This window comes from Aegilops tauschii, chromosome 3, assembly GCF_002575655.3.
Source record: "Aegilops tauschii subsp. strangulata cultivar AL8/78 chromosome 3, Aet v6.0, whole genome shotgun sequence".
In the NCBI taxonomy this organism is placed as follows: domain Eukaryota; kingdom Viridiplantae; phylum Streptophyta; class Magnoliopsida; order Poales; family Poaceae; genus Aegilops; species Aegilops tauschii.
Window position 1 is genome coordinate 313,622,126 of NC_053037.3, and position 16,415 is coordinate 313,638,540.

A 16,415-nucleotide genomic window follows, 5' to 3' on the forward strand; every position below is an offset into this window, starting at 1 on the left:
GGAGAAACATCATAAGATCCAACTATAATAGCAAAGCTCACGGTACATCAAGATCGTGCCAAATCAAGAACACAAGAGAGAGAGATCAAACACATAGCTACTGGTACATACCCTCAACCCCGAGGGTGAACTACTCCCTTCTCGCCATGGAGAGCGCCGGGATGATGAAGATGGCCACCGGTGAGGGATCCCCCCTCCGGCAGGGTGCCGGAATAGGGTCCCGATTGGTTTTTCGTGGCTACAGAGGCTTGCGGCAGTGGAACTGCCGATCTATTCTGTTCCCCGAAGTTTTTAGGGTATATGGGAATATATAGGCGAAAGAAGTCGGTAAGGGGAGCCACGAGGGGCCCACGTGGGTGGAGGGCGCGCCCCTTGCCTCGTGCCTTCCTCGTTGCTTCCCTTACGTACACTCCAAGTTTCTGGATTGCTTCCGTTCCAAAAATAACTCTCCCGAAGGTTTCATTCCGTTTGGACTCCATTTGATATTACTTTTCTGTGAAACACTGAAACAAGGGAAAAAATAGAAACTGGCACTGGGCTCAGGGTTAATAAATTAGTCCAAAAAATAATATAAAAGTGCATAGTAAAGCCCATTAAACATCCAAGATGGATAATATAATAGCACGAATACTTCATAAATTATAGATACGTTGGAGACATATCAGCATCCCCAAGCTTAATTCCTGCTCGTCCTCGAGTAGGTAAATGATAAAAGAAATAATTTATGAAGTGTGAATGCTAGCAGGTGCACAAGTTTGATCAACGATAATTTCAACCACCTTTTCTAGCATCATTATATGTCATAACAGTAGCTCAACTCATAGAACTTTTCATGATCAAGTAACAAACTATTCACATGTTAAAGTATAGATCATAAACTTTCTTGAAAACTAACAAACTGTGTTATTAGTCATCAAACAATTACAATTCATCTTATTTTCCGGAAGAGTCTATGTCAGAGCTTTGATTCCGCAAACTTCACATACTCAACTATCATTTAGTCTTCCATGATTGCTACCACTCAAAGCATATTTTTAGAACAAATAGTATTCATCGAACATAGAGAAAGATAGGGGCTTAATGTTTCGGCTCCCAACCTTTTACCCCAAGGGTAATGTCAACAATAATAATTCATGCTCAAATATATTTGAATGGCCATATATGCTTAGATCTTTCCATCACATGATGCTTGCCAACTAAAGAGTAGGTTGGAATGAGAAGGAATACTATTAACTCTTGCATAAAAGTAAAAGATAGGCCCTTCGCAGAGGGAAGCAGGGATTTGCAGAGGTGCCAGAGCTCGAAGCAAAAACAGAGGTGAAAATAATTTTGAGAGGTATGCTTTCATTGTCAACATAATGACCAAGAGTTCCCAATATCTTCCATACTAGATACATTATAGGCGGTTCCCACGCAGAAAGGTAATGTTTTTACTCCCCCTCCACCAACATTCACACTCCACGGCTTGTCCGAAACAACGGGTGCCGTCCAACTATCAACTTTCCTGGGGGAGTTTTGTTTAAATGATTTGCGAATTTGTTTTTGATCTTTTGATCATAGGACTGGGCATCCCAGTTACTAGCCATTTTCTCGTGAATGATAAGCAGAGTCCACTCATCGTGAGAATAACCCACCTAGCATGGAAGATACTGACAGCCCCTAGTCGCTACATGAGCAATTCGGGCATACAAAACATATTATTATGAAGGTTTAGAGTTTGGCACATACAAATTTACTTGGAACGGCTGGTAAATACCGCATATAGGTAGATATGGTGTACACTTATGGAAGAAACTTGGTTCAAGGAGTTTGGATGCACAAGCAGTATTCCCGCTTAGTACAGATATTTTGGCTAGCAAAGGATTCTAAATAGCAAGCACCACATGTTAGAGGATCCATAACAATATAACTTCTATACAAATATACCCTAGCATAACTCATTATGTTGTCTTCCTTGTCCAACTTCAACTAATTTGCTCAGGTTTGAAAATAATTAATGGGGCTCACAATCATAGAAGATGTCCAAGATAGTATTTTTATATGTGAAATCTCTCTTCCTTCAATATTCTTTCATGAATTGTTCAAGTGACCAATACAATGTTTGCTAACCTACAAAAATTTTACCACCTCTACTTCTTATATGTGAAGGCATTACTCCCCATGGGATAAGCATATGAAACATATATAATTTCAGATTTATGACATTCAAATCATTCAACCATTTACTCATAGGATATAAGTGAAGCACACGAGTAAATGACAAACTACTCCAAAAAGATATGAGTGAAGATCAATGAGTAGTTAAATAATTATGTAGCTATGTGAAGACTCTCTCTCATTTAATAATTTCAGATCTTGGTATTTTATTCAAACAGCAAGCAAAACAAAAGAAAATAAAATGACGCTCCAAGCAAAACACATATCATGTGGTGAATAAAAATATAGCTCCAAGTAAAGTTACCGATGAACGAAGACGAAAGAGGGGATGCCTTCCGGGGCATCCCCAAGCTTAGGATCTTGGTTGTCCTTGAATATTACCTTGGGGTGCCTTGGGCATCCCCAAGCTTAGGCTCTTGCCACTCCTTATTACATAGTCCATCGAATCTTTACCCAAAACTTAAAAACTTCACAACACAAAACTCAACAGAAAATCTCGTGAGCTCCGTTAGCGAAAGAAAACAAAACACCACTTCAAGGTACTGCGTTGAACTCATTCTTTATTTATATTGGTGTTAAACCTACTGTATTTCAACTTCTCTATGGTTTATAAACTATTTTACTAGCCATAGATTCATCAAAATAAGCAAACAACACACGCAAAACAGAATCTGTCAAAAACAGAACAGTCTGTAGTAATTTGCAACTAATGCAAACTTCTGGAACTCAAACAATTCTACCAAAATAGGAAGACCTAGATAATTTGTTTATTGATATGCTACAATTGGAATGAGTATTTTATCACGTTCTGGTGATTTTAAACAATTGTTTTCGTGAACAGAAAGTTTCTGGAATTTTCAGCAAGATCAAATAACTATCATCCAAGAAGATCCTATAGGTCTTACTTGGCACAACCACTAATTAAAACATTAAACCACATCTAACCAGAGGCTAGATGATTTATTTATTACTAAACAGAACCAAAAAGCAAAAACTATAAATAAAATTGGGTTGCCTCCCAACAAGCGCTTACGTTTAACGCCCCTAGCTAGGCATGATGATTTCAATGATGCTCACATAAAAGATAAGAATTGAAACATAAAGAGAGCATCATGAAACACATGAAAAGCACATTTAAGTCTAACCCACTTCCTATGCATAGGGATTTTGTGAGCAAACAACTTATGGGAACAATAATCAACTAGCATAGGAAGGCAAAACAAGCATAACTTCAAAACTTTAAGCACATAGAGAGGAAACTTGATATTATTGCAATTCCTACAAGCATATTTTCCTCCCTCATAATAATTTTCAGTAGCATCATGAATGAATTCAACAATATAACCAGCACATAAAGCATTCTTTTCATGATCTACTTGCATAGAAATTTTCCTACTCTCCACGTAAGCAAATTTATTCTCATCAATAGTAGTGGGACCAAACTCAACAAAATAACTATCATGTGATTGAAAATTAAGATCAAGATGAAAAGTTTCATGGTTATCACTATTCTTTGTAGCATATGTGTCATCACAATAATCATCATAGATAGGAGGCATGCTTTCATCATAATAAGTTTGCTCATCAAAACCTTGGGGACTAAACATATCATCTTCATCAAACATACCATCCCCAAGCTTGTGGCTTTGCATATCATTAGCATCATGGGTATTCAAGGAATTCATACTAACAACATTGCAATCATGCTCATTATTCACATATTTTATGCGAAGCATTCTATGTAATTCTTCTTCCAGTACTTGAGCACAATTTTCCTTCCCATCATTTTCACGAAAGATATTAAAAAGATGAAGCATATGAGGCACCCTTAATTCCATTTTTTGTAGTTTTCTTTCATAAACTAAACTAGTGCTAAAACAAGAAACTAAAAGATTCGATTGCAAGATCTAAAGATATACCTTCAAGCACTCACCTCCCCGGCAACGGCGCCAGAAAAGAGCTTAGTTGACGGGGTGTGAGTGCCGCTTACCTAGCCTCCCCGGCAACGGCGCCAGAAAAGAGCTTGATGTCTACTACACAACCTTCTTCTTGTAGACGTTGTTGGGCCTCCAAGTGCAGAGGTTTGTAGGACAGTAGCAAATTTCCCTCAAGTGGATGACCTAAGGTTTATCAATCCGTGGGAGGCGTAGGATGAAGATGGTCTCTCTCAAACAACCCTACAACCAAATAACAAAGAGTCTCTTGTGTCCCCAACACACCCAATACAATGGTAAATTGTATAGGTGCACTAGTTCGGCGAAGAGATGGTGATACAAGTGCAATATGGATGGTAGATATATGTTTTTATAATCTAAAAATATAAAAACAGCAAGGTAACAAGCGATAAGAGTGAGCGTAAACGGCATTGCAATGCTAGGAAACAAGGCCTAGGGTTCATACTTTCACTAGTGCAAGTTCTCTCAACAATAATAACATAACTGGATCATATAACTATCCCTCAACATGCAACAAAGACTCACTCCAAAGTCACTAATAGCAGAGAACAAACGAAGAGATTATGGTAGGGTACGAAACCACCTCAAAGTTATCCTTTCTGATCGATCTATTCAAGAGTCCGTAGTAAAATAACACAAAGCTATTCTATCCGTTCGATCTATCATAGAGTTCGTACTAGAATAACACCTTAAGACACAAATCAATCAAAACCCTAATGTCACCTAGATACTCCAATGTCACCTCAAGTATCCATGGGTATGATTATACGATATGCATCACACAATCTCAGATTCATCTATTCAACCAACACAAAGAACTTCAAAGAGTGCCCCAAAGTTTCTACCGGAGAGTCAAGAAGAAAACGTGTGCCAACCCCTATGCATAGGTTCATGGGCGGAACCCGCAAGTTGATCACCAAAACATACATCAAGTGGATCACGTGATATCCCATTGTCACCACAGATAAGCACGACAAGACATACATCAAGTGTTCTCAAATCCTTAAAGACTCAATCCGATAAGATAAGATAACTTCAAAGGGAAAACTCAATCCATTACAAGAGAGTAGAGGGGGAGAAACATCATAAGATCCAACTATAATAGCAAAGCTCGCGGTACATCAAGATTGTGCCAAATCAAGAACACGAGAGAGAGAGAGAGAGATCAAACACATAGCTACTGGTACATACCCTCAGCCCCGAGGGTGAACTACTCCCTCCTCGTCATGGAGAGCACCAGGATGATGAAGATGGCCACCGGTGAGGGATCCCCCCTCCGGCAGGGTGCCGGAACAGGGTCCGAATTGGTTTTTGGTGGCTACAGAGCCTTGCGGTGGCGGAACTCCCGATCTATTCTGTTCCCCGAAGTTTTTAGGGTATATGGGAATATATAGGCGAAAGAAGTCGGTAAGGGGAGCCATGAGGGGCCCACGAGGGTGGAGGGCGCGCCCAGGGGGTTGGCGCGCCCCCTGCCTCGTGCCTTCCTCGTTGCTTCCCTTTCGTACACTCCAAGTCTTCTAGATTGCTTCCGTTCCAAAAATAACTCTCCCGAAGGTTTCATTCCGTTTGGACTCCGTTTGATATTCCTTTTCTGCGAAACACTGAAACAAGGGAAAAAACAGAAACTGGCACTGGGCTCTGGGTTAATAAATTAGTCCAAAAAAATAATATAAAAGTGCATAGTAAAGCCAATTAAACATCCAAGATGGATAATATAATAGCATGAATACTTCATAAATTATAGATACGTTGGAGACGTATCATTCTCCCTTTACTACCTTAGCCGAACAAGCATAATGTAAGGTGGTAATCGCAGGAGCCGGGCAACCCAACTATTGACCAAAGACATGATTCGGAGCCGATGCATATAATGCCATATTCGGGACACCGAAGTACACTATAAAAGTGTTCGGACTTTCTTTTTGTTTGAAAAAAATACATGGCCGGATAGAGCCCCTGGCGATTTGAATCATGCCGAGGTATATACGACAATCCGACGTAAAGAGGGAATACAGATTAGGAAATAAGCCAATACCGAACAGGGTTGGGCGAAACTGTTTCCATTATGGTCTGATTGATACGTCAAAACGTATTTTTTACAGAGGATGCGATAAGCATCGAGGCTATTTTACATGCCGAGCACAAGGGAAAACTTGTGTACTGGTCCTAAAAAGGAAAAGATGATCTAGAGGATCCTTTGTACAATCTGCCGCACGTCTGCGCTGGTTTTCGCCTTTGTGTATGATCCTTTGAGAGGATCATCGATCGGGTATACATAAGGGGCCTAAAAAGGGCCCTTGGTATCATCAAAAAGTGATGTGGGTTGCGAGGAACCTGAAAAAAATAAAAAAAGAAGAAGAAAGGATATGAGGGTCCGAATAGGGTCGAACCGTATTGCGGACTTTGTTTTTCGTGTGCCTCCGTCTTTGCCCATGGTATCTTTAATGCATAGTTACGTACACCCGGTACGTATGCCGCAATCAGGTTGGGGTTTCGATGGAGGCCGAATTGCTAGTCTAGCTCTGGACGAGCCAGACTGTCATTCTACAGGTAGACCGGACTCGCTTGTCAGTGTCCGGGGGCTTGACTACCAATGCAATATTCGGCTTAATAAGGCCGCCTTGTATTTCGGCTGCGAGGGCCGCAGTGTGCTCCTCAGTACGGAGGGAGTGCTCCATGTTTCCATTGACTGTTATAACGCCGCGTGGTCCGGGCATCTTGAGCTTTAGATAGGCACAGTGCGGGGGCGCATTGAAACGAGCGAACGCGGTTCGTCCGAGCAGCGCGTGATAGCCGCTGCAGAAAGGGACTATGTCGAAGATTAAGTCTTCACTTCGGAAGTTATCTGGTGAGCCGAAGACTACCTCCAGCGTTCTTGACCCTGTGCAGCAAACCTCTACGCTGGGTATTACTCCTTTAAAGGTAGTTTTACTGGGCTTGATTCTTGACGGATCAATACCCATTTTACGGACAGTGTCTTGATAAAGCAGGTTAAGGCTGTTGCCGCCGTCCATGAGGACTCGTGTGAGGTGGAATCCGTCGATGATTGGGACGAGGACCAATGCTGCCGAACCTCCATGACAGATACTGGTCGGATGGTCTCTGCGATCAAAAGTGATCGGACAGGCTGAACATGGGTTAAATTTTGGGGCGACTGGCTCTATGGCATAAACGTCCCTTAGTGCGCGCTTGCGCTCCCGCTTGGGAATGTGGTTGACATAGATCATGTTCACTGTTTTTACCTCAGGGAGAAATTTCTTTTGCCCCCCTGTGTTTGTTGGGCGAGGCTCTTCATCGTCGTCCTCGCCGGGCGGCCCTTTCCCTTTATGTTCGGTGTTTAGCTTACCGGCATGTTTAAGGACCCAACATTTTCTGTTGGTATGATTGGCAGGCTTGTCGGGGGTACCATGAATCTGGCAAGGCCGATCGAGTATTCTGTCCAAACTGGATGGATCGTCTTTGTTTCTTTGAATGGCTTCTTCCGCTGACCGGGTTTAGAGCCTCTGAATCCGGCGTTGACCGCCGTGTCTTCAGTATCTTCGTTGTTAATTCGACGCTTGTGTTTATTGCCTGTGGCTTGCCGTTGCCATCTCTGGCTTCGGAGGTGCCGGGGTCACTGGCGCCGTTGCTTCTACGAGCTAGCCAGCTGTCTTCTCCCGCGCAAAAGCGGGTCATAAGTGAGGTGAGAGCTGCCATAGACTTCGGCTTTTCTTGGCCGAGGTGTGGGGCGAGCCACTCGTCACGAACGCTGTGTTTAAAGGCCGCGAGGGCTTCGGCGTCCGGACAATCAACAATTTGGTTCTTTTTAATTAAGAACCTGGTCCAGAGTTTCCGGGCTGACTATCCGGGTTGCTGGACTATGTGACTAAGGTCATCGGCGTCTGGAGGCCGAACATAGGTTCCTTGGAAGTTGTCTCTAAAGGCATCTTCCAAATCCTCCCAGCTACCAATAGAGTTTTCTGGGAGGCTGTTTAACCAGTGTCGTGCTGGTCCCTTGAGTTTTAAGGGGAGGTATTTGATGGCATGGAGATCGTCACCCAGGCCATGTGGATATGGAGAAGGAAATCTTTGATCCATACCGCGGGATCCATTGTTCCATCGTATGATTCAATGTTCACGGGTTTAAACACTTTTGGGAACTGGTGCTCCATTACCTCATCGGTGAAGCATAAGGGGTGTGCGGTGCCTTTGTATTGGGCAACGTCACGACGCAGTTAAGATGAAGTTTGTATGCGGTTTTTGGCCTGGGTGAGGTTGTGCCTGTCGTGCCAGGCCTGATGTAACGCCCACGATGCGGCTATATCTCTCACGTGTCGAGGCACGACTTAGAGGCATAACCGCATTGTAGGTATTGTCGCAAGAAGGGTCATCTTCACACAATCCCATGTAATGAACAAGAATGGGATAATGAGAGTTGGCTTACAATCGCCACTTCACACAATACATAAATTAATTCATACATCATCCAATATCCACACATAGACCGACTACGGTCAAATCCAAATGAAAATAAGATAACCCCAAATGCTAGATCCCCGATCGTCCCAACTGGGCTCCACTACTGATCATCTGGAAACGAAACATAGTAACGACCACGTTCCTCGTCGAACTCCCACTTGAGCTCGGTTGCGTCACCTGCACTGGTATCGTCGGCACCTGCAACTGTTTTGGTAGAATCTGTGAGTCACGGGGACTCAACAATCTCACACCCGCGAGAGCAAGACTATTTAAGCTTATAGGAAAGGATGGTGTAATGAGGTGGAGCTGCAGCAGGCACTAAGCATATATAGTGGCTAACATACGCAGAAGAGAGCGAGAAGAGAAGCAACGCAACGGTCGCGAAACTAGAAATGATCAAGAAGTGATCCTGAAACTACTTACGTTCATGCATAACTCAAACCGTGTTCACTTCCCAGACTCCGCCGAGAAGAGATCATCACGGATACACACACGGTTGATGTATTTTAATTTAAGTCTCAAGTTCTCTACAACCGGACATTAACAAATTCCCATCTGCCTCATAACCGCGGGCACGGCTTTCGAAAGATAATACCCTGCAGGGGTGTCCCAACTTAGCCCATTATAAGCTCTCACGGTCAACGAAGGATAAACCTTCTCCCGGGAAGACCCGATCAGTCTCGGAATCCCGGTTTACAAGACATTTCGACAATGGTAAAACAAGACCAGCAAAGCCGCCCGATGTGCCGACACATCCCGATAGGAGCTGCACATATCTCGTTCTCAGGGTAACACTAGATGAGACTAGCTATGAGTAAAACCAGCCCTCAAGTTTCCCCAAGGTGGCCCCGCAGGCAGCTCGGTTCGGACCAACACTCGAAGGAGCACTGGCCCCGGGGGGTCTAAAATAAAGATGACCTTCGGGCTCGCGAAAACCCAAGGGAAAAGGCTTAGGTGGCAAATGGTAAAACCAAGGTTGGGCCTTGCTGGAGGAGTTTTATTCAAGGCGAACTGTCAAGGGGGTCCCATAAATCACCCAACCGCGTAAGGAACGCAAATTCAAGGAACATAATACCGGTATGACGGAAACTAGGGCGGCAAGAGTGGAACAAAACACCAGGCATAAGGCCGAGCCTTCCACCCTCTACCAAATATATAGATGCATTAATTAAATAAGAGATATTGTGATAATCCAAAATATCCATGTTTCAACATCGAACCAACTCCAACTTCGCCTGCAACTAGCAACGCTATAAGAAGGGCTGAGCAAAAGCGGTAACTTAGCCAAACAACAGTTTGCTAGGAAAGGATGGTTAGAGGCTTTACATGGCAATATGGGAGGCATGATATAGCAAGTGTTAGGTAGTGCAGCATAGCAATAGAACGAACAACTAGCAAAGCAAAGATAGAAGTGATTTCGAGGGTATGGTCATCTTGCCTGCAAGGTTCTCAGAGTTGTCGAAAGCTTGATCCATGTAAGCGTACTCAACAGGTTCCTCGTTCAAGAACTCGTCTCACGGCTCTACCCACAGCAAGAACACAAGCAATGGAACCACAATCAATCACGGGAAATGCACAAACAACATGATGCAATACATGCATGATATGCGAGATATGATATGCGATGCGTATGCGTGCTCCGGAAGAAAAAGGATGAACAAGGCAGTAACTTGGCAAACGAAGTATGCCACTGGAAAGGTGAGATGATTTCGGTCGAAATCGATATAAAGATCACCGGAAACGGATGCACGGTTTGCAAATGGCAAGCAAAACAAAAATGACGCGATTCTGCGATTAACAGCATGATAGCACTTAGAATACATCAAGTAACTATGCTAATGCACCCCAACATATAAACAAAGCATATGGAAGTGATCTACAGGAGATGCTTGACAAAAGATGAACAATGAGCTACGGCTAGATCACAAAATAACAGGTTCAAACAAGCATGGCAAAAGTGCAAAAGATATCAGCTTCACAGGCTTGGTGAAATTACTGGACATGGCTGAAACAGCATCAGGTAGCAATGTTCAGAGCAAGCAATCAACATGATACAGGAACTTAACATAGAAAAACAAGGCATGGAATGAATTTACTAAATGCATAGAACAAAAGTCCCTTACTGACCATGAGCCAAAAAGGATCAGAAGATATGATGGCACCCATGTAAACATAGCAAGTTTCGTTAACAGGTTTCAGACTACAGAAAACAGAGCATGGCATTAACAGATTTATGAAGGCATCTTGGTGAGCTTCATTTACTCATCACAAAGCAATGCATGACAAAACAAGCATACCTACAGAAAGATGGCATGTTTAGGAAGTTAACCATGACAAGATCAAGTGCATAGCATGTATGGATCAACTAAAACAACCTTGACAAAATTGAATATCATGTTAACATTCTGCCAGAAATATTTTATAGCAAAAGTAGAGCAAGATAAATACATGCTAGGTCACTCCATAATTGCAAACAGGGGCATGGATGTATAGAAGACAACTATGTCTACAAAACATCCTTACTGAACATACTCAAAAGAAGCACGGATCTCACTGTAGACACATGGATACATGGCAGCAAAATAACAGCAGTAACAGACTTAGCAAAATCCTGTCCCTGAAAACAGAAACATCACGAAGCCTAGTTTGCATGCTTGTGCTAGTCACCACATAGATCATAAAAATACATGGAATACACCTTTATAAAGATAGCATGGCATAGATCAAAACACCTGTAGAGCTCATGCCCATAAGATGCACACATCAAATGCAACAAAAATAACAAAACATCAAGTTCTGATAAGTAACAGCAGTAAACATCATATAGCACTCTTGCACCAGAGATTTGGGCATTAAAATGGACTCAAACTAGCATCACACAATGTAACAAAATGAAGAGCATCTCGAGACGAACATTTTAATATATCATGCATGCAAAACGGAGCAGTATGCCATGAGATATGATGCGATGAACAGGAGCATATAATGTGAAAAACTTCGGGACTTGGAGGAAAAATCGGGTCAACCTCTCCCAGATCTGGATCGAGCACGCACGCGAACCGAGGTTCATCGGTTCCTCGCCGGAGATGGAGTGGAGGAGGCCAGAGGAGCGCCGGGGTTGGAGGGGACCACTGGATCCGGGCGCGGGGAAGAGGAGGCGGCGGCGGACGGGGAGACGGGGCGCGGTCGCCGGCGAGGACGACGAGGTCGGCGACGATGCGAAGAGGCGGCGGCTCTGCCACGCGCGCGGCCGGCGGCTGTGGCGGCGGCCGGAGACGGGTGAGGACGGCGGCTATGCGAAGAGGCGGCGGGGCGCGGGGCGGCGCGGAGGAAGGAGGTGCGCGCGGGGGCGGCGGCGGCTCGGGCCGCGGCGGCCGGATGCGGGCTCTCCGGGCCGCGGGCGGTGGGGCGGCGGCGCTGCCACGTGTCGCGCCCCGATTGGTCGGGCGTGGCTGCGGGATTCGTCCGGCGCCGGGCGGACGTGTCCGGCGCGCGGAGGGAGCGGGGCTAGGGTTTGATCTGCGCGAGAATTCCGGGAGAGACACATATTTATAGGTTGAGGGAGCTAGGAGACTCCAAATGGAGTGCGGTTTTCGCCCACACGATCGTGATCGAACGACCGAGAGCATGGAGTGGACTTAGATGGGTTATTGGGCTGTTTGGAGGGGGGTTTTGCTGCAACACACAAAAGGCCTTTGTGGTTACCCGGTTAACCGTTGGAGCATCAAACGACCTCCAAATGGAACGAAACTTGACAGGTGGTCTACCGGTGGTATACCAAGGCCACTTGGCAAACCTCGGTCCATTCCGAGAACGTTTAACACCCTCTCACGAAAAGAAACAAGAGGGGTGCGCCGGTGCGTGTGGGAGTGTCGGATTGCAAAAACGGACAACGGGGAAAATGCTCGGATGCATGAGACGAACACGTATGCAAATGAGATGCACATGATGACATAATATGAGATGCATGACATGAACAAAATGCAAAACGAAAAGCAAAACCCGACCACGAAGGGAATATCATAACACATAGCCGAAAATGGCAAGAGTTGGAGTTACAAATATGGAAAGTTACATCCGGGGTGTTACACCTGATGGCCGTCTTCTCGCGTTAGGGCATTCCCCCTTGATCCATAGATTGATCTAGCTTGGCCTGCTCTATTGTCTAGCTCCTGCCGTAGGTCGTAGGTGTATCCTGGAGCCGCTCTTTCTCTGCCTTTACGGCGAGGTGGTGCGGGTTGGTGTTCGACATAGGTGGACGCTTTATCTCGCCCACGTGGTGGCCGTTCTGGTTCATCGGCACGGTCATGTCTTGACGGTATGGGCTCGGGGGCCTCGTCGTCAAATTGTGGTAGTAGCCGACGCTTCGGATAACTCTTTGCTGGGCGTTGAAGGCCATACTCTTCGGCAGCTAGGACCTGGGTCCATCTGTCGTTGAGTGTATCTTGTTCGGCTTGTAGCTGTTGCTGCTTCTTTTTTAGGCTTATCGCAGTGGCGATTAGCTGGCGCTTAAAGTGCTCCTGCTCGAGGGGTTCCTCTAGCATGATGAAATCTTCGTCGCCGAGGCTCACATCATCCTCGTCGGGGTTAACTTGCCCCTCCTCCCAAGCATCCGGATGTTGGTTCGACGGGGGCTTCGGGGTCTTCGGCGTTCTCCGAAGTGCCGTTGTCTCAGGTGCCGGTATTGCTGTCTTTTCCGCGACGTGATTTTGAGCGGCGCTGCTGACGTCAACGCTTTGGAGGTGCCTCGGCGGGCTTGTCCTCAACCGGATCCTTCCTGCCATCGCCGTCATCCTCTTTGGGTGTGTCCACCATATACACGTCATATGTGGAGGTGGCCGTCCAACATCCGGTAAATGGCGTGTCTTGGCCTTGTTCATCTCCGGCATCGTCATCCATGCCGTCGATGTCTTCGGAGGCGTAGTCCAGCATTTCGGTTAGATCTTCGACAGTGGCTATGAAGTGGGTAGTGGGTGGGACATAAAATTCCCTGCTCTCAGCCCCTAGTCCGGGCTGGGCGTAGTTTGACAGCGATTCCTCTGTAATGGCGAGGGGTCGCATTAAGTCCAGAGCCTCGTTTAAGAGTGAGGTTTGGACGGGGAAACGAGAGTCCGCGGGGCTGGCCGGGGCGAAGGCCTCCTGGCCATGCTTGTTTGGCCTGGACTTCGAGATTTCAGATCTGGAGTCCGGGGACGAGTCCGGCCTTTCAATGATAGGGGGAACCCGGTCTAATTCCAAGTTCGCCGTGGACACTATCGCCTCCGGATCCTCGATAATGCAGTTTGTAGCGAAGAGTCTGGTGGGCTCCAAACTCCCGTCTTCGGACATGATGGTTTGCTCCGGATCTAAGGCCGGAGCGGTGATCGGGGCCGTGAACCCTTCGAAGATCAAGTCTCCTCGGATATCGGCGACATAGTTTAGGTTCCCGAAACTGATCTGATGACCAGGGGCGTAGCTATCGATCTGTTCGAGGTGGCCAATTGAGTTGGCACATAGAACGAAGCCAACGAATACAAAAATCTGGCCGGGGAGGAAAGCTTCCCTGGAAACTGCATAGTTGTAGATGATCGAACGAGCCATCGAGCCTTCTGTTGACGACATAGTGGAACTCTCAATGAAAGCACCAATCTCGGTGTCAAAACCGGCCGATCTCGGGTAGGGGGTCCCGAACTGTGCGTCTGAGGATCAAAGGTAACAGGAGGCAGGGGACACAATGTTTACCCAGGTTCGGGCCCTCTTAATGGAGGTAATACCCTACTTCCTGCTTGATTGACTTGGATGAATATAGGGGTTACAAGAGTCGATCTCCCTCGAGATCGTAATGGCTAAACCCTAGATGTCTAGCCTGTATGATTTGTCTTAGCCTCTACGGACTAAACCCTCTGGTTTATATAGACACCGGAGGGACCTAGGGTTGTACAGAGTCGGTTTACAGAGAAAGGAAACTACACATCCGGACGCCAAGCTTGCCATCCACGCAAGGGAGAGTCCCATCCGGACACGGGGGAAGGCCTTCTATCTTGTATCTTCACGGCCCATCAGTCCGGCCCATGTCACATAGCCCGGACGCCCGGGGACCCCCTAATCAAGGACTCCCTCAGCGAGCCTAGCCCTCGCTACAACTTTCGTCAGCAAGTCATCTTCAACGGTGAGGAAAATGACTTCCCCAACACTGCCGACGACGGCGATGATGACTACGCTCCCACCTTTTGCTTCATGGAAAAAGGTGCCAAGGTACTCAAATATCCCTCCTCTGAATCAAGTGAGGATGAATCTGATGAAAATATCAAACCCTGCTATTCCAAACTTGCTAAGGTTGCCATTAAACAAAAAAGTCTTTGGAAAAGGTTCAAAATTTTCTAGCCAAATGTGATGACCTGTTGGGTGAGGAAATGGATCGAACTCAAACTCTGACTGAAAATCTTCAGCGACTTCAATCTAAGTTTGACAACCTTCAAAGTCATCATAACACTCTCTTAGCCGATCATGAGAAGCTTTCTTATGAATTTCTTCAAAGAAAGCAAGATCTTGAGAAGCTAAGGGTGAGTTATGAAGATCTTCAGAAGGAAAATGATTCATTGCTTGCTCAGCAGATCAGTTCCGCTCAGGATGAATTCATTCTACCATGTTTGAAATGCATTGAACGTGAATCTGCTAATTCTTCACCTGAAAGTTCAAATGCTTCTATTGCTGCAAATCTTCAACTGTCTCTGTGGTCACAAATTCCTCAACTGAGGATACCACAAGTATCATTGACAATGTAGGGTTGAAGGAATTGTATGTGATAGGCATGTACAACAGCCTCAAAGGGCATCAGGCTCTTTGTGATGTGCTTAAAAAGCAGATCCTCAACAGAAACCCTAGGAAAGAGTGTATTGCCTTTGAGAGGAAACTCAATGCTGATGCGACCTATTGGAAACCTGAGCAGTATCCCAAAACCTCATGGGTTGCTGCGAAAGGACCTCTCATATATCCATCCACTTTATCTGGCTTTACATATGAATCCTCATATTCTTTTGATGAGTCATTTGACCCCAACTATAAACTGTTCGAAAATCAGAATGGTGAAGTATTTGCTAGATATGTTGGAACTAACTGCAGGAACGGTCCTCCAATGAAGAAAATCTGGGTTCCCAAAATGTGCCTTGAAAGTCTTCACGTGAATGTCATCATGACTCCACTGATACGTCTCCAACGTATCTATAATTTATGAAGTATTCATGTTGTTATTTTATCATTCTTGGATGTTTTACAATCATTTTATAGCAAGTTTATATCATTTTTTGGGACTAACCAATTGACCCAGTGCCCAGTGCCAGTTGCTGTTTTTTGCTTGTTTTTTACATCGCAGGAAATCAATATCAAACGGAGTCCAAACACCACGAAACTTTTTGGAGATTTTTTTGGACCAGAAGGAACCAAATGGGCCAGAGCTGCAGCTGGGGGTGCCTCGAGGGGGGTACAACCCACCGGGGCACGCCAGGTGGGTTGTGCCCACCTCGGTGGCCTCCCGCACCCCCTCTTTGCACTATAAATTCCCAAATATTCTGAAACCCTTCGGGGTTAGCCTAGATCAGAAGTTCCACCGCCGCAGGCCTCTGTAGCCACCGAAAACCAATCTAGACCTGTTCCGGCACCCTGCCGGAGGGGTGAATCATCTCCGGTGGCCATCTTCATCATCCCGGCGGCCACCACCATGAGGAGGGAGTAGTCCACCATCGGGGCTGAGGGTTTCTACCAGTAGCTATGTGTTTAATCTCTCTCTCTCTCTCTCTCTCGTGGTCTATATCATAGGCTTTGTTAATATAGATGGATCATATGATGTTTCTCCCCTCTATACTCTTA